The 18,846-nt window shown below is 48.2% G+C and overlaps 1 protein-coding gene and 1 non-coding gene across 3 annotated transcripts in view; one reads left to right on the top strand and one right to left on the bottom strand.

Moving 5' to 3' along the window:
* Nucleotides 1–3,473: 3,473 nt before the first annotated feature.
* On the bottom strand, nt 3,474–3,546 carry TRNAA-AGC (transfer RNA alanine (anticodon AGC)). Its single transcript has one exon. It is a non-coding gene; the product is annotated as a tRNA-Ala (tRNA).
* Nucleotides 3,547–3,639: 93 nt separating this feature from the next.
* The window catches only part of LOC136292292 (USP6 N-terminal-like protein), a 76,445-nt gene continuing 61,238 nt past the window's right edge, over nt 3,640–18,846 (top strand). For both annotated transcript variants that reach the window (XM_066187796.1, XM_066187797.1), the window contains exons 1-2: nt 3,640–3,723; nt 15,864–15,945. The gene's annotated coding sequence lies outside the window, so the exon portion shown is untranslated. The remainder of the gene's footprint in view (nt 3,724–15,863; nt 15,946–18,846) is intronic.

The raw sequence follows: 18,846 nt of genomic DNA, 5'->3' as shown, positions 1-18,846 counted from the left end.
GGGAGAGCATGGTGATGCCCATCTTGCCCCTGCTGCCTTGGGGCACAGCTGGCATGAACACACAAAGTGCAGTTCTTGTGTCCCGGGATCTGAGGAAGTTGAGATGTGTCTCTGCATTTAAGATGACTTTATTTTAAAACTAAATTTATGCACATAACCCTAGAGCAAACTTACAAAAGAAAACTTAAATTAAGGCCATTAGTGTAAACTGAAAACTCTGCTTTTTCCCCTTCTAGAAGTTTCCTGTTCTGTCCTCTCTGCTCTCATGATGCCTCTGTGCATATACTTAATGGTCATTAAAGACAATAAACTTCTACGAGTTGTGACAGATCTTTTTCTGGCTTGACTATGCGAACCCTACCAGAAAATTCATTCATAAATTTAGTCATGGAGATCAAAACAGCAAGTTGTAAGCATGTGCCCAGCTCCATTTGTTGCAGTGAGTGATTTGTTTATATCCTACTTGATCCATTGCTGGAAGCCATTTGTTCCTTGAGCTTGTGTGCGAACTTGAAGTAAGGCTTTGTAGGGTGAGGAAATGCAAAACTTGGGTCATTCCTGAAGAGTCAGTGGGCTGATTAAGCAAAGTATCTGTGGAGCTAGAGTGGAGAACCTGACACTGTAGCTTAACTGATGCTTCAGGAGCTTAAAAAAAAAAAAAAAAAAAAAAAAAAAAAAGAAAAAAGAAAAAAAAAAAGGGAGATCAATAAACAGGTGCTGGTAGCAAGCTGTTAGGGAGATGGCTGAGCGAGGTTTGGGTTTCTCAGCAAATACAGGCAACTGCTCCCCCTGACTTGCATGCGTGCACACACACACATGGATGTTCCATACTGTGGCAGCTCATTATAGATTCCCACAAGAAAACCATTAGGGAGGAAATTCTTGCTGTTCTGATGTGGTCGCCTTGTTCTTGTAAAAGAAAAACTGTTGTTTCCATTTCGCACTGGTTTCGTTTTCGGAGGGAGTGGAGAGCATTATAATGAAATCGTGCTGTGAGTGTATGTGTACTATTTTAGCCCTGTGGGTACAGTCTTTCACAGTGGGTCCAGCGCAAATGGAGCCCCAAGAAAATGGAGCTTTCCAGATATGTTCATCAACCAACACACCTGCAGAAAAGTAAGTCAGAGGAATTTTTCCCACATGCCTGCTTTTCTTCTTCATCTTCTGCCTCAGTCTGCTGCAGTGTTTGCCTGCCCGTCTGCAGAGGGCGATGCAGCATCAGTTTGGCCAGACTTACGGTCCTCTGGTTTTCCCGCATCCCGAAGTTGCCCTTGGTCCCCAAGACATTGCAAGGGTTAAGGGTTGAGATGGGGCCACAGCTAGAGGGGAAAATGAGAGGACCAGACCAGAAACACAGGTGTGTTTCACAACACAGTCTCTTCATGCCAGCTGTGTAGCAGCTGATGAAATAGGAGACTGCAATGGATTTCACTTTCCTGTTAAATCCTGCTGCACAGGAAGACTTGAATAATTTGCTGAAACTTTGAAGGCCACTGTAGGGACAGCTGATTATTTCATGACTTTGTACAGGACTCAGAAGTGTGAGTTTAAATCATCTTTAAAAGGCAAGAATGAAATCTTGAAGCTAAAAGAACCCCAACAACCATACACTCATCTATTTTTCAGACTTCAGTTTGCATGTTACCATTGCTTTTTTGCAGAAGGGAATAGTAGATGTCCTCTGCCAGTAGGGGCATCTCTCTCTAGTCTCCATGAGCATACCCATGAGAATTCATACGTATTTGTGCCCAGAAAAATCACTTTGTATCCTAGAGTCATGAAGGTTGGAAAAGACCTCAAAATGATCATGTCCATCCGTTAACCCAGCATCACAGTGTTCATCACTAAACCATAGCCCAGAGTGCCACATCCACATTCCTTCTGAACACTTCCAGGGAAGGTGATTCCAACACTTACCCAGGCAGCCTGTTCCAGTGCCTGATTATCCTTTCAGAGAATAATTTTTTTTCCTAATATCCAATCTAAACCTCCCATCCCATGACACAACTTGAGGACATTTTTATTCATCCTGTAACTTGTTGCCTGTGAGAAGAGACCCCCTCACCTCACTAAAACTCCTTTCAGGTAGTTGCAGGCAGTGATGAGGGCTCTCCTGAGCTCCAGGCTAAACAACTCCAGTTCCCTCAGCTGCTCCCCATAAGACTTGTGCCAAAAAAAAAAACCCCACTGCATCTTCTCTAATCCAGTTCTTCCTTGGACTATAGGAATGAATTTGCTGCAAAGGTTTGGGGGTGGAATATTTTGCAGTCTCCTCAGGTATAGGCTGGGGCCTGTGAGAAGCTTGAAAGCTGAGTTTCATTCTTTGTCATTGAAATTTGCCAGAAGGGTCATTTCCTTGTGCATGTAATTGAGGAAAGTGCTCAGAATTGTTTTCCTTCATTGATTCCCAGTTCAGTTTGTGGCAAGGATGGAAATGCCAGCTGAGTGTAATCCTGTGAGGTTGGTTATTTTTCGTGACACACCATCAGTTTTTAAAAACTGCTTCTCTTTTTTTTAATGCTTTTGGTTATTCCTTGTGGCTTGTTGCAGTAGAATAGGAGCTGAATGTGAAGCACTTGCTTGAACTTTGTACCTGGATAAATTCAGGGAGCAAAGTTTCGACTTTTTTTTAAAGAAATGGCATCTACATCAGTGATTCCTTGAGACGATTGGATTCCTTCTTAAATTTACAGAAGGCAAACAAGTGTTTTGGGTCTACCAGAGGCCTCCAGGTGAAGGGATCTCTAAATGCTTTTCTGCTCTAGGGTGGGTTGAGAAAGGGAGGGCTGGGGCCAGAGCTGTGTGGGAAGAAATGGATGGAGTGGGTGCTGCTCACTGTTGAAATCTTGTCCAACGTTCAAAAAGGAACCAAAAAATCCTCTTGCAGTGCCCAGGAGTACACTGACGGTGTTCTGCCTGCCTTAAGCGCAGGATAGGCAAACATATCTGTGTAGCCGTGCTGGGAGCAGGTGAGGTCACTCGCTCTGCTGGGCCTGGAGGAGACTGAGGGGAGACCTCATTGCAGTTACAACTTCCTCATGAAGGGAAGAGCAGGGGCAGGCACTGATCTCTTCTCTCTGGTGAGCAGTGACAGGACACAAGGGAATGGCCTGAAGTTGTGTCAGGGGAGGTTTAGGTTGAATATTAGAAAAATGTTCTTCCCCCAGAGGGTGGCTGGGCACTGGAACAGGCTCCCCAGGAAAGTGGTCACAGCACCAAGCCTGACAGAGTTCAAGAAGTGTTTGGACAAAACTCTAGGGAACACGGTGTGACTCCTGGGGTGTCCTGTGCAGGGCCGACAGTTGGACTCGATAATTCTTGCGGGTCCCTTCCAGCTTGGCATATTCTATGGCCTTTAAGAATGTCAAGGGAGCAAATAAGAATACAAGGAATTTAAAAAGGCAAAACCAGCAGCCCTCTAGTTTGCAATGGAAGCCAGCGGCAGGCTGGTAGTACAGGGCAGGAAAAGTAGCTGGAGAATGCGGGCATCGATCCCGCTACCTCTCGCATGCTAAGCGAGCGCTCTACCATTTGAGCTAATTCCCCGCACTGCCTCCGAGGCTATCCGGTATACACATAGTGACTTCTCGCGAGACGCCATGCGCCGCCGGCCGTTACACGTCCCGGTCGGGGCTCCCGGTGCGCCTGCGCGGGAGCGCCAGGGCCGGGGCTCGGCGGCGGGCCGGGCTGGGCGCGCGCCGGGAGAGGAGGATGCGCCCCGCGGTGAGACCTGAAGCGGGAACGGGGCGGGAATGGGCACGGGAGTCGGAACGGGAACGGGGCGAGAATGGGAACGAGATGGCAATGGGAACGGGAATGGTGGCGGGCTGCGAAGGGCTGTGTTTGGGGGGCAGGATGCGTACGGCTGTGTGTGTGTGTGTGTGTGTGTGTGTGTGTGTGTGTGTGTGTGTGTGTGTGTGTGTGGGGCGGCGGTGCGTGTGGAGGTCAGAGCAGGGGGCTGGAGCACCCGGCACAGACTCTGCCAGGGGCCTGGGCTGGTCCTTTTTGAGTCACGGTGGGGCTGCGTTGAGTTCAAAACAACGAAACAACCAAACAAAAAAACCCCCCACAAAATATCGAGCCCCCCTCGCAGCTGATGAAGGGCGCAGGAGCTGCCCGGATGACCCCGGTTACGGTTCTGGGAGGCTTCGCCCAGCCGGCAGCCGCTCACGGCCCTCGGGGCACAGAGCCCGCGCCGCCCTCCGCGCCCCGCGGGGGCTCGGGGTGACACTCGGCCTGAGCGGGGAGCCCCCGGTACTTGCTGCCGTCCGTGCTGGGACATCCGGACCGGGTCCCTGCGCCTGGTTGGGGCAGCTGGGATGCCCAAGTGCCTGCATGAGCAAACCTGCTGCGGGCAGTTGGTTCTCCCCGCCTTGCCTTGCAATGTCTGCTTTGAAAACAACAGCCACAGAAGTGAAATCTGGCACCGTAGTGGATCGTGAGGTCTTTTCCTTCAAGAAATGGTTCCGTTTTGCTCTAGTGGTCCAGCTGGAGTAGAGTTAAAGGCAACAATTTTCCTGCTGGATAAGGAAGGAGATGCTGGCTCTGGAGCAGGGAACTTCAGGTACCTGTCGAGATGGCAGATGGGGGCATGTGCTGGAGTCTTCTGGGGAGCTGCATTGACCAGATGAGATTTTGGTGCCTGTTTTGGATGCGGGAAAAGGGGATGCCCTCAATCAAGGGGGGCATAGCAAAGCAGATGGGAGCATTGGGTCATTTCTCTGTGAGCGCTATGTTGAGGAAGATGAAGCTGTTGGTGGGCTTGCAGCATTTAATTAAAGCTGTGTTCAACAGCAGCCATACCCAGGGCTCAGTTAAAAACCTTTCATTCTGGTAAATGTCTTGCCTTATGCTCGGTCACTTTTCTTCCTCTCTGATGTTCTTGAGTCAGACAAGACAAAACACAAAAAGCGTTGGTGACCAGTGCAAAATACTTTCCGAGCCAAGGTGGTCACGAAATAACCTTGTTGTATAATCTCGGTGGTGGCTGCTTAACACCTCGCTATGTGGGGAGCAGCAGAGTCCTGGGCTGAGCTGGCCAGGCTGCAGGCAGTGATCCTGGTCACCAAGTCACTGCAATTCACTGAGCCAGCAGGGAATTTAGTGAGAGTGATGGGACTTGCTGTGGCTTTTGCTCCATTACACTTTGCTTTTCTGCAGTACTTTCCTACTTTTACCTTGGCTGTGTTCAAGCTATCATTCTGTTGGATTCAGAACCATTCTCAGCTCAATTTTACATGCTTCCTGAGGGATTTGCCTTAGTTCTGCCTCTGATACACAAGTTACTTTTTTTGGGATGCATTTGCTGAGCTATCCTCCTCCAGACTATGAATTTCTGATTAAATACTCCTATATATCAACAGCTTTGCAAATGAAATAGGTGCAAAACATTATTTATTTATTTTGCTTGACAGGTTTCAGGCTCTGTGAATGGGGTCTGCTTCCTGCAGAGTTTGCTTAATAGATTCTCTGAGTGATATTTTATTAAAATACTTGGAATTTTAAATTTACTCCTCTTTTGGGTTTTTTTTGAGATGTTGCATCTTACTTTCAAGAGCCTGTGAAGCATGACCTCAGAGCTCTTCGGAAACTCTCCTGTCTTTCATTTATCGTTTTCACGGTTGTGAGCTTCCTTCTGTGTGGTTTTTTTTTTTTTTTTTTTTTTTTGTTTTTTTCTTTTCGTCAGAGAGAAGATTGGCCAACAAACATGTTCTGAAAGACATGTTTATCTTTAAGAAAAAACCCAACAGCGACCAAATGAGCAGGCAGCCGCACCCATCCAGCAGTATGATTTCTTATCTTGGAGCTTGACTCATGATTTTGATGGCTCCTTACCCTTACTGTGTTTTTTGAAAAGAAAGTTTTTGTAGCTATTCCTCTGGGTGGCACACTGGAGAGAATTGCACTTGTGTAATTTTTTTTTGTCATATCCTCCTGTCTTTTTTACATCACCCTGAGCTGCAGAGCCCCACAGTCTTGCCTCTGGCTTTTTTTTTTTTTTTTTTTTGGTATATATATATTTTTTTTAAATTGTTTTTTATTTTCTGATATGGAGAAAACAAGGAGATGCTTGAGAGTCTCCCCTGCTGAGGAATCTCACCTTCAATGCATGCGACAGCATTTCACCAGCTTGGCTTTGCTAAGTATGAAGCTGACTCTGTGGAGCTGGAAAATATGTTTCAGGCTGTGTTTTGCATAGATGCTCTCAGATGTGAGGTTTCACCGCCTGGTGTTACATGTGTTTTTCCTGTCATGGGGTAGTCTGCCTCTGAATTGTGTTGCTGGGAGCTCGTGGCAGAGCAAATGCAGGGGCAGGGGGAAGAGAGGCCTGTCTTCAGCTTTGCTTGGTCAACCTCAGCCACAGCCCTCCCTCATTTGTGCCTTGTTTGGTTTAATAACAGGGTTGTAGAGCAGCTTTTCCCACAGCAAAACCTCTTTTCTTTAGAATTAAGATTGCACCAAAGAATGTGTGTTAAGGTGGACTTTGAAACTCAAAGCTTGTCAGTCCTTCACAGTCATGCTGGAGTAATTCCTGTGCTTTCTTCTCCTTCATTTTAATTACAGGGGAGAGTAGTTCAGCTCCCACAGCTCAAGCTATTGGAAAGACATGTCTGTGCTCTGCAAATAAACTTTGGGCTTGCTTTCCCCTTTCTGTCTTCCACTTGCTCTGGCACAGCTGTGCTCCTGAACAGTGCTGGGCAAATATTGTTCAGGTTTTGGTGGATCTCTGTTTTCTCCTTGTGCTCAATCCGCACTGAGATTATAGAAGTTGTTTTGCTGATGACTGGGAATATGCCACCTAAAGAAGCCTACAGCTGCTCTGTGTAAAGAACAGCCCCCACAGATGCTGAAGTTGTAGAGCTACGAGTGCAGCTTTGTGAAAGCGTTGCTTGTTACATCCCCTTCGGCTTTTGGCAGCCTGGGACATCCCAGTTGTCCATTTTACTGACTAGTGCTGGGGTTCTTTAAGGGGCTGGTTCATGCCACGCTGCAGATTGCTCAGCATGGCACTGCAAGAGCTGCTGTGTGGTGGAAGGCAGATTTATAGAACGTGCAAGATACTCTGGTGTGCTGAGGGTAGCGATCTCGCTGGTTTGCTACCACACACCTCCCTGTTTGAAGTAGCAGTGGGTATTTCTGGGGCAAGTATTCAGACTGGAGTGCTTGCTCTGATATTCAGGGTGGATGGATGCTCTCGGTAGCTGTGGGTTTGCTTTGACACCCTCAGCTTAGTGTGTTTGTAGAGTGGCCGGTGTGGATTGTCCCCCCGAAGTGTCTGTTCGAGTGCCAGCCACGCTTGCCGGCTCCGCATCCCGCCGGGCTGCTGCTGCGCGTGTCATCCCCCTCTGCACTGCAGAACAGCTAAATCGGGGTTGGAAGAAAGCTGGCAAGAAGCCTGGATGTTCCTAGAAAGATATTGATTGCCCTGGACAGTTCGGGGTTGTTCCTTTTGTTTCCCTGGTTCTCATCACGGGGTCGGGCTCGTTCGGGTGGCAGCTCGCTGGAGAACGGAGAAATAGTGCCGGCTTCGCGGGCTGAGGCTGGAGCGGAGCCATCCCGGCCCGCCTCTCTCAAGTGTTAAGTCTGAAGCAGCCTGCCTGGTAATTCCATTAATGAGAGCCTGGTGCCAGAGAGATAAATGTAATTCCATGGTGAAGCTGACGCTCAGGCTCAAACGGAGAGGATTTGCTGGTTCTCCCGGGTGCACTGCTGTGAGTAATGTACTCCAGTATTACCTACAGACGTCGTTTAAAGTCTACGTATCACTGCAAAGACTGGGCAGTGATAAAAAAATCTGCTGTTAAATCTTCATGTGAGGAAATACTTAGCTCCAGAGCATAGCTGTCTCTTTGCAATGGGTTTTACAGGGAATAAAAGTTTCCTGCTTAACTCCTGACATGCAGGGTGGCACCATGCTGAGCAGCCAGCTGATCCAGGAGACAGCTTGTATGGGCTATAGCCAGAACGAGCTGTCTGTGTATAATCAATGCAGAACAGAAATTATATACCCTGTGTGTGTCACACCAGAAAGCTTGCAAACACCTCAGAGCCAGCTACCATAATTGCAAGTAGCACAAGCTTCTCTACATTTTTGGCAATGAGGTCCATGCTTGAATTTGGAGCTTATGGTCCTGGCTAGCTGTTTGCTGGGTTTGATTTCTTTTTGAAATAATTTTTTTCTGATTTCTCACTTTTTTTAGTTTGATTTGCAGATCACATCTTCCTGTTTGTAGTTGTATAATACCCTTGTGGCACCATCATCAAGTCTTATGTTGAAAAGGAGTGGTTAATTGGAATATTTTTAGCTCTCCTTGTGGCTTGGATCCTGGCAGTCAAAGGCAGGAGCCGGCACCATTCAGCTTTCTGCAGAAGAGCTTCCTGTGCTGCAGGAGCAGTTGTGTCCTGCAGGGTGGGAGCTCACAGTGCCAGTGAGTCCCAGTGCTGTGGTACCCCAAAGTTCAAGCAAACAAATCCCTGGCCTCATCTTTTGGAGCTTAGTGAAGGATTTGCCTTGTCATCAGTCCAAGGTGGGGGAAAGAAGTTCAGTGAAGAAGAAGCATGCTGGGGCTGCTCAGTCCCTTGTGTGTCCCTATCACTCCAGCTTTGCCTGAGTGTCCATCAGCACACATCTGATCTCCTTAGTTATGACTCAGGTCCCTGCTGGTGTCCTGACAGCAGAACTAAAGCCAGCTTGCTCAAAATGCTTGTTTGTTGGTGTATTCAGCAGCTTGCTGGTGCCTCCTGCTGTAAGAGGTGTGGGGGAGAGTGGCTCGTTGAGCAAAGTGAGGTGCATGCTTTTCTGGTGACATTGCAGCAGCTGGGACAGCCAGCCTAAGTCTGCAGCCTGCTCCTGCATCTCTTACTTCTCTTTGCAGCAGCTGTGCAGACATGCCTGCCTTCTTCATGCACATGCTGTGGGCCAATTCACTCATCAGAAATCAGGATCAAAAGCAGATTGTCTTGAGGTTTTGCATCTCCTGCCTCCTTGCCTTTGGTTTTGTTCATTGATCAGTGAGGGTCATGCATGCGAGAGCCACATCTGCCACTCACCACCACCATGGCAGGATGTTGGGGGGGATACAGCATCAGTCAGAGCTACTGCAGTTGCTTTAATTTTTTTTTCTCCTGCTTGCATCACAGCTAACTACAGAAGTTTCAGCTTACTAGTGTGGTTTTCTCACCCTAAGTTAAAATTTTTGGGTGTCTCCTTTCCTTCTTTTAAAGCTCTGACATCTGATTTGGGCTTAAGTGGAGCAAGGTTGCACTGATAGTGAGTTATGTGTCTTGTCAAACACTTCAATACAGAGTAGATGAAGGAGCAGGTAGGAAAATGACCTGCATATTTAGAAATTCAGTTTCTTGAAAACTGTGGTGCCTTGTTCTTAACAGTATCTCTCTTCCCTCCCCTTTAGTTCCATGAGTCAAAAGTGATCATGAGTGTTGATCTATGATTGGGGGGGGGATTTATCAGGAAGGATGTAATGTGTTCATTCCTCTGATGGTAACAAAGTGGGTCAGAATTGTTACCTGTGCTGTTGTTTACGGTGCTAACCAGATAATGTTACTGAAATTAGTTCAAAGCCTGACTATTTGCTTTGCTCTTTGACTTGCTGTATAAGTTTCACTGGGAAACCTGTATCTGACCTGCAGTGTATTGATTTGTTTGATGGCTCTTGTGGCCTCGGTGCACGGCTGATCCACCTTGGTGCTGCCACAGTCTAGGTAGCCTGGCATTGGATTTTTTCTTTACCAGCATATTTTTGAGCCACAGCTGCCTTCCCATCAGGTTTGCTGCAGAGCTGACCAGACTGATGGTGGCTATGGTGGACAGACACCCAGGACCATCACTTGACCTCCCAGAGACGCTCTAAGTGTCTGGAGGCTGAGCAGAGCCTGATGCATCCTTCTGCCTGCCTTGAACTTACTGTGTAAATCCCACAGCAGGCTTGGCAGGGTGACCTGATGGCTGTGCTTTGATACCTCTGCGTGGTGAAGAGATCTGGCTGGAGTTTGCTCAGGGTCTCCCATGCTGCGAGAGAAAGATGCCATGAGGTGCAGCAGGTGGAACTTGAATTTGCAGTGGGAAGGGGGCAATGTAACATATAGCTGAGAAAACCGGTAAGCTTCACAAGATCTTAACCACTGAAGGGGCTGAACTTGTTTCCAGCTGATGTGTTTAAAATGTGATTAGTCACCTCCTAAAGTAGGGTGCTGTAATCCAGTTACTGTGGAAAAAATTGCACCATACAAGGGGTGGACTCAGCAAGTGTGTATGTGTTTTCAGGCTTGGTCTATGAATCCCTTCAGCTGTTCTGGCCCTCTACAGACTTGTGAGAACTCAGAGTTTTCTTTCCTGCAGCATTGTCCTCACCATGCTTTTAACATCCGAAGGTCTGGTTGGAAATCGTTGTCGTCTCGCCCTCTTATGTGCCAGCACTCAGTCTGATGGCAGGCAGAGGCTCCATGGCAGCCAGAGCTTTTCCCTCCAGCAGACTGGAGGGAACAGGAGGGAGAAGGGGCAGGGGGTATCTCTGCCCCATTTTGGCAGTGGACTGTTGTCAGCCTCCTCTACGTCCAAGGAAACAGTTTTTCCAGATTTTTGTCTGGATTTTACGGGGATCTCTTCCCTTACTGCTTTCCTGCCTTGGGCATGGGTGCCAGCTGGATCTCCACTGACCTCATCCTGTGGCATATCCCAGCAGATCAGTACTTGGGAGACCACACATCACCTTCAGCAGGGTGCTGGATCTGCCATGGGGACAGTTAAAAGGACAGAGAGGTCGGTTCCCAGAGAGGCTGAGCAGGAGGGGTATTTGCCCCTGGGAAATGCATCTCTGGTCTTTTGTTTGTGCCTCAAACAATGTTTCTACTCCATATTCTCTGGCTGCTGAGGTGGCAGGGTGAAATGAAAAGATTGGGTTAGCCAGTATCCTGCCGGAGCTCAGAGAGAATGAATTTAGCTGTACTTGTTTGATTTCAAGAGATTGCATTAAAATGAGCAAAGAGGCTGTGCGCTGGAGGCTGCTTCCGCTGCAGGCACCTGCTTGCAAAACCGTGTTGCAGGGCGATTCCTGCTGGTGCTGCAGAGCCGGTGGGGAAAGCAGAGCTGTGGCACGGGCCAGGAGACCTCTGGGGAGGTGCAGCTGAAGGGCTCTGCTCGCTTGATTGCTTTGGCAGCTCATCTGTACTTAGAAACAGGAGTGGGCATTGCTTCCGTCTGCTATCAGTGGTCACTGCTGTCTTGGTGAGTGCCATGAGCGGCTTTTCCCTGCGAGCTGAGGAGCTGTGCTCTGCCCCAAGTCCCTGCTGCTGGGAAGTGGCATGCAGGCAACTGGGAGGTTCCCAGCATGAATGTTGGATGTGTGCCGTGATGGCTCTTGTGTCCTGCCTCACGTGAGCTCTGTGGTTACACCAAGATGCAGCTGACTTCTGAAGCTCTTCTCGGTAAAAATTGACCTGAATTGATCCATTGTGGTTTGTTTATTTATTTTTTTTTTAACTAAGATGCATTTCGGCAGAGGCCAAAGCTTGAGCTATATTACAAAGTCCATGATTTTCTTAAAGATGCTTTGGGATATTTTGGGGGTGTGCATGTGGTCTGCATGGTAACAGTTATAAGGAAAACTGGGAATGGGTCAGTTGGAGATGTGTAGCCGGTTATTTGACTTTACTGTCATGGAAACTCAATTTGAGTCACTTGGTGCTTTTTCTGGTGGGGGGAAAAGAAGAGCTGTGTTAAGTGGAGGGGGAGCTCTGAGTATTTCTGTAAAAGGTGTGTAAAGGAGGCTCGAATGTGAGTTTTTGAACTGTGCTTGTCTGTTCCTGTCAAGAGCTGGTGGTTTCAGTGGCAGCACGCAGCAACCATGGACAGCAAGGCTTGCCTGGGGGCCCTGGGGCAGAAGCCTGTGTGACTAATGTTGTGTAACTCGGAAAAACAAGGCAGGATTAGCTCTGCCTCCTTCCCCTCTGTAAGGAGCTAGTGATGGGGAGCTCCATCCGACTGCTGCTGGGATGCTTGGATGGGACCTCTGGGCAAGCTGATGGATCAGCTCCCTGCACTCAGCGTGGCTTTGTGGCATGTCCTTTTCAGGTGGGGACTGTTCCTCTTGCTGGTTTCGGAGGGGAGGTGACTGGCTGGCATGTGAGGGCTTGTGCTGGCAGCCCCTCTGATGGGTACCCTGAGCTGCACCTGTGTCTGCTGCAACCCTTCCATCCACACTTGTGCCACAGGAGAAGCAGGGTGGGGATGGAGGGGGCTCAGGCTTCCCGGTGCTGGGGACAAGCCAGCCTGTGGGGACCATGTGGGGCTGTGTTGTGCTCCTCCCTCCACACTCCTGGTCACGTGTTGGCTTAGAGTTTGAGCCTGTGCTTCTACTTTTCCGTCATTATTTTCCAGGGTTTCTCTGCAAGGAACTGGAAAATCTCCTCTATGGGCTGCCGTGACAGCCTTAGAAATATCCAGATGGATTTGAACTTTGGTGCTGCAAAGGGCTTTGTGTATTTATTTTCAGCTTCCTGCTGTCTGCTTTGCTTAAGAGCTTTTGCTAGATTCTTTGTATATGCCTGTCCTTTCTCCTCTGCTCCTGGAAACCGTTTGAGAACATCCTTCAGCTATGACCAAACATGCCCTCCCCACCAAAGAAAAATATTCCCAAATCTTTTGTAGGAATTTTGTTTTACTGCTGTGCCTTGGTAAGCTGCAAGGCTTGCGTAGCTGCGGTGTGTTGCTGTTTGGGTGCATCAGCCTAGTTTGGAGACCTCCGAGTGCAAATCACCAGGCTGTTTTGGACGGGCCTTTAGAAAAGTGAGTGACTGAGCATGCTCAGTAGCGAATGGAGCTGTTAAACTGATTTTACACGACGTACCCCTGTGCAAAGACAAATACATGATAGGTTGAAGCCTCATCTAGGCTTCCACATGTACCACTGTGCCATATTTCTGAGGTCATGCTTCTCATCAGCTTTAGCTGACCTCAGGCTGTTCTCCTGCCAGAAATTCTTCCCCTTTATTTTCTTATTTCTGGGATGGCTTCCAGTTGGATCACGCAAATGATGGTTGCTACCTCTAGTGTAGAGATGACTGGGATGTGTAGAAGTGGGAGGTGGGAAAAAGCAGGACTGTCTGTTGTGGCAGCAGAGGGTCGTTTTGGATCAGTTGAGCTGATGAGCATGTGGGAGTGGGCATGGCTTGCTGAAGAGCAGCTGTGTAGCCCTTGGTAGAACATGTCCTGCTTCTACCCCAGTTTCCTTCCATGTAGAAGGGTAGTAAGTATTGCCAAGTGCGTTCATATTTCTGGGCGGCCACAGTGTTGGAAGAGTCCTTTGTGGGGCACTGCTGACTGATGGCTTCATGTATGTGCTGCCGGTTTGGCTTCCCAGTTAACCCAGGAGAGGTTTCCCTCTGGGAGGAGTTTGAGCGCAGCTTTTAAGTAAAGCTTCCTGTTGGATGTATCAAGGAGAATATTAGGTTGAATATGAGGGAGAAGTTTTCTGTGATGAGGCTGGTGAGGCACTGGAACAGGTTGCCCCCAGAAGTTGTGGATGCCCCAACTTTGTAGTCACCCAGTATCACTGTCCTCTGCTGCCTTGCTTCATAACCTTTTTATTAACTCTGGTGAATCTTTGTTTGCTGCATTAGATGAAATGAAAGGTTTTCATGTTTCTGCAGCACTGCTTCAGTCTGCAACAAGCAAGGAGTAGGCTTGGCCAAGGACAGAGGGTCTGCTGGGGTGGTGACACTGAGAAATACATTTTTTGATGGACAAGTTGGCGTGCAGGAAGGCGGCAGAGGAGCTTGGCTGTCATGAGTGTGTCATCCATGCTCTGCATTGCCTGGAGCCTGGTCCTGTCTTGGGGAGGAGCAGCCCTGGGACAAGTGACTCTGCTGGGCACTGCGAGAAGGAAGTTTGGGAACCAAGGGAGAGGCTGAGCAGTCTGATTCCCTGGCACTCCGCTGTGTTTCCAGTAGATTTGTCTGCTGCAGGACAAAATGCTTTGTCTGAGAGCTGCAGTTACTTTGGGGAGGCAAGCCAGGCCACCTTCATATGGCTTTGATTAAATTCAGCAGCGCTTACGAAAGCTTCAGGCATCTCTTTTTGCCTTGCTTGGCAGTACTGGGAAACGAGGACTTAAAACTTTGCCAGTGATGTTTCTGCAGCGTTGTCTGAGAGTAGGAGTTGCATTGAGAAAGTTGTTAAATGGAAAAGGAACTGGAGGAGGAAAGGAGAAAGGGCTGTCTGTATGGCTGCAGCGTTGATACTCCCCATGTGCTGAACCCTGATGCAGGCATGGGTCAATACCAGTGCAGATGAAGTCCTACAAAGCTAAAGCAGCCCCCCTTCAGATTTAAGCCATGTGAAGTTAAGGTATGAATTTCCTTGCTTTCCATACCTTTATGCATAAGCTACCACTGAAGATTATTGGCCAGGTTGGGTTTGTCCTGTTATTTCTGTCCTCGTAGAGCTGCTGAACAGTGTCCATTTACTGGCTTCAAAAGTACAACAGAAGACCCTCCTGAAGGTGCATAACAGGAGTAGATAACACTTGTGTTTTGGTTAATGTAGAGCAACAGGGTGATGGAAAATTTGTGATTGAGGCTGGAGTCCAAGGTCTGTGCTGTGGTCGTGTGGCCTTCAGCATTGTTTCCATCCTTAGAAATGCCTTCAGCCCTTCCATAATGGGAAAAGAGAAAGGGGAAGATGAGTGAGGGGGAGCCACGAATAGATTAGACTTTTTCTCAGTTCTTTAAATACCAGCTGGCAATGATAGGTCTCTGAATCACCTGCCGAGACTGGGGAAAGCAAGCAAGTCTTTCTTTCTCCGTCCAAGGTAAACCGATGTGCTGCATGAGTAAGTTTTCTCACGGTACATAATGAGGTCCAGTTGGCAGGAAGTACATGAGACATTGTCAGGCTGATTCTGTACCTTCCTCTTGCTGGTTTGGTGTTTTGACTAGAGACATTGTCTCACTGTTTGCTTACCTCCCTCAGCTTCCAGATCCTCTCTGTTTTATAGTGTGTTTGAGGATGGTCCCTCATCCACCATGTTCCTTGCTATCCCTGTACAATTGCATGGACAGGTTGGCGAAAAGTAAAATTACATTAGATGTGGTGACCTTTGCCTCAGTTGTATAATCAGAAAAATTTCTTGTGGCTGCTTAGAATTGTTTCCAGTAAAACATTCCTGCTATCTTTTCTTTGGCATGCAGCAGGCACTTCAAATGCCCGCAGTGAGGTGTTTTTGCAGCCCGCCGAGGTGACTTCTGTCACAGCTCTTGCTCAGTGCTGGTTAAATGTCTTCTGTGTGACTAAGGTACAAAAGCTTTATACAGCCATCAGTGGAAAATAAAAAACCTTTTTTATTATGAAACTATAACGAGGAATCAATAATGATGATGAAAAAATGGAAGCAGCCTGGCTCTGACATCATGCGGGATTTGCCTACTCTGCAAACTAGAAGAAATTGCACAGGTGCTGTGGAGCAGATTTTCAGCAGCATCTCAGGAAGGACAGTAGGGGCATTGTAGGTGATCCATTCCATCCCATTTACCAGCCTCCGTTCTGCCCCTGCACGTAGATGTTCTCTTCAGTTCACTGGCTGTTGAGGAGGCTTTACTGGATGAACAGCCTTGGTTTGGGATTCATCATCTTGCCTTTTACTTTGGCTTCCTTCTGTGATTTTGGAGAAGTCCCCTGACAGCCTCATGCCACATGCCTCTGCTATGATGCCAGGGCAAGACAGGAGTATGTTCAGGGCAGGGATCTAACACCCCCCTGATTCTCGCGAGATTGCTTTGGCATCCTTCCTTTTCACCAGCCAGCTCTTATTAATGTCACTAATTACTATTCTCTCTAATGCTTACAGGATCTGCCAGTTCCTGTGTGCCGATGGGAATTGTGTTCTGGCTCCTTGTCAGTGCTATAGGAGAAGCTGATGCTCTGAACAGGTACGTTTGTCATGTTCCTGGTGAGGGGAAGAGGGGCTGCATGTGTCCAGGGCTGAAATGCCTGCAGGGTTTGCCTGATGGGTGTGGAATGGATCCTGTGCTGCAGACTGCTCTGCAGTGAACAGTTATTTTTTCCATCCAGAGGTTCTGTGAAAACACCCAGGCAGAAGATAAGGTTTGCATTTAGCCTTGCTGACAGCCCTCTGAGGAGAAGGCTGGAAGACAGCATTGCTGCACAGCAGCTCCTGGGAGGCCATGCTCCTTGCTGACACAGGCGCTGCCTTTTCCTTCCCGAAGCAGCAGCTGGGGAATCCCGGCCGAGCCCGCGGCTGCGCAGGCGGCTGCTGCGCCCTCCTGCTCCGCTGGCCTTTGGCACCTCCCCCAGGCGAGCGTCCGCCCGCAACCCGAGCCGGGTGGGAGGGAGCTGTGTGCCTGTTGGTATCCAACCATGAACAAATCTGCTCTTGTTTTCTTAATGTATGGCAAGAACAGCCTGTAGCAGCTTATTCCTCCCTGGATAATTACTGCTCTGCTCTGCCACTGATTGCTCTCGAGCGGTGGAGTAGTGCCTCCCCTGCACTGCCCTGTGCATCCTTTTGCCTCAGTTATTTGTTTTGTTATTGCTCTAAGGCATCAGTGCTCAAATGAAAAATCTAATCTGTGCTCTTTGCAACTGTTTGACATTCTAAGTGCATTGCTTAAGTCGGTTGAAGTCCCTGAGATGCCAAACATGCTTTCAGTCATGCCCCTTGCTATGCTACCAGCAGATCTACTTGCATTTCAATTTCTGGATTACTTTGAGGAGGAGAAAATATAGGGCTGGGTTGCAGTCTGCTATTGTGTTATCTGGAATTGTGTTCCCAGCTCATTAGGGGTGTGTGCGCAACTGGAACTGGAGTGGAATATTTTGCCATCTGTGGTTCCTTGGGGGAGGTCTGAAAACCAAGTGGATGATCCTGCTGTGGGAGTGTTAATGGACAAGGAGGGATGGCGTGGCACGCTGAGCTTGAACCTTCAGCTTGCCCCGGGAGCAAAAGAAGCTCCTTCTGCAAACATCCATCCTTCATGGATCTCATCAAAATGGCATTGCCTTGCATTTAGATTGCCTGAATGGCCCATTTGATTGTATAAGGATATAATCATAACTTGCTGCATAAAGCTTTTTTGATCCCTAAAAAAGTGAAATGGATTCATTATGGAAAGAGATCTTTCTTGAAAACCTGGTTGATCCAGGACTGTCAGGGCGGTGCTGCAGACGTGCTGGAGGAGTAGGAGTCAGGGTGGAGCTGTTTCCACCTAATTCCCCTGTATTTCCTGGGGTTTATCACAGCACACAAGCAAATATGCCCTCCACTTTGGAGCTGAAAGCAGAACTGGTTGGTTGAGCACTGCCTGTGCTTCCCATGCCAGCCTTCTCCTTATGCTTTCTTTTTTTTCAATAAACTTTCTGCTGTAAAAGGCCTCTTCTTAAACGGAAAACCACAGTAAGGGGAGCAGCAAAGGTAGGAGTGCCTCCATTTGCTAACAAGCTGTTGCAGGTGTGTCTGAGTTGGGGGAACTAGCACTGAGTCAGTGTCCCAGACTCCTGGTGACTCAGGTGGCAAAATCCCAGATCATTCCCTTCTCATGCCTGAATTGCAGCAAATTTCCTGTGACAAACTCTCACCTTGTGTAGTCACTATGCAGGGAATGCCATCCTCTCTCTCCTGTATGGGTTATGACCACCTTGGTTCACTGGGGATGCAGGCAAGTGGTGGTGGTGGCAGCACTTCTCTTCTTGCCACCACAGATGGAAAGTTGATTTATCTCAACACCCTCACCCTTACCTCTCTCCTTTCCCCACCCGCCCCGGCATGGTTTTTTGTTAAGATGGGATAAGTCACAGGAGTTGCAGCTGTCTATTGAGCTTGAGGAGGTTCTTGTGCAGATCTGGAGGCTGCGTTCTCCTGGCAGATCTGCTTGAATGCATTATCCACTACTTCATTGTACTGGAAGGAGATCTATTTTCTGAAACATGGTTTATTTTTAGTCAAGACTTTCCCTGTCTAACTGGCAAAAGTTCAGCATTTGCAGCGGGATTTGCAGAAAAAGTAATTTTGCCAACTCCTCGGACTGGGGGAAGGGAGAGGAAATGTTGTATTAGCTAGCGAAAAAGCTAAATGCTGACTTGAATAGCAGCTTAGGACACTGTTGTGAGAGTATAAGGGTTGGGTAATGCGAGTTGAGAACAGTGTTGTGTTGCCACAGTCTGGGTTGCTCTTGCTTTTCCTTTTGATGGCTGCCACAGAGGTAAACCAGCAGTGGGTGGGAAATGCTGCTCAGGGGCAGGTGGTCACTGAGCCAGCCTTTTGGCCTGACCCTGAGCAGTGAATTATCAAAGTCACTTTAAACCTCAGCCTCCATGGGAAAAGTTCTGTCCCTGCAGTGCATTGCACTGTCCTGTTGCACCCGTGTTTGGGGCCACTGGAAGCTCATTGAGGACTGAGCTTTTTGGTGATGTGGAATGTATCATGGCCATGTTTGAGTACCCTTGTCAGATAGCCTGAAATGAATAGGGTGGCACGTGGGATGTCCTGGGGCAGTGCTGCAGCTGTCTTCTCTCTTCTGCAGCTGCTGCTCCAGGGACAAACTGTCTTCACATGCCTCATTGCTTTCACCAACTGCTTCTAACCACTCGGGTCTTGTACTGGTTTCTCACGTGAGCAGCAACCTTTTAGGGGTGCAGGAATATTTTCTTCTTGGTCTTGGACTCCTTTTACAGAGTCATCTTTGTTGTCATTAGCTGGTAGTGCTGCACACACTAGACATCTAAGAATGACATCAGAGTGGATGACTGTGTTCAAAGCCTTTGGTACTTTGAAAAAAATGAGAGTTATTTCCACATGTGGGCATGTAAATGAT

Source organism: Chamaea fasciata, unplaced genomic scaffold, assembly GCF_029207755.1.
Source record: "Chamaea fasciata isolate MVZ Bird 193981 ecotype frontalis unplaced genomic scaffold, bChaFas1.0.hap1 SCAF_7, whole genome shotgun sequence".
Lineage (NCBI taxonomy): Eukaryota > Metazoa > Chordata > Aves > Passeriformes > Sylviidae > Chamaea > Chamaea fasciata.
The sequence above is the reverse complement of the archived record's forward strand: the minus strand, read 5'-3'. Positions and strand labels throughout refer to the sequence as shown.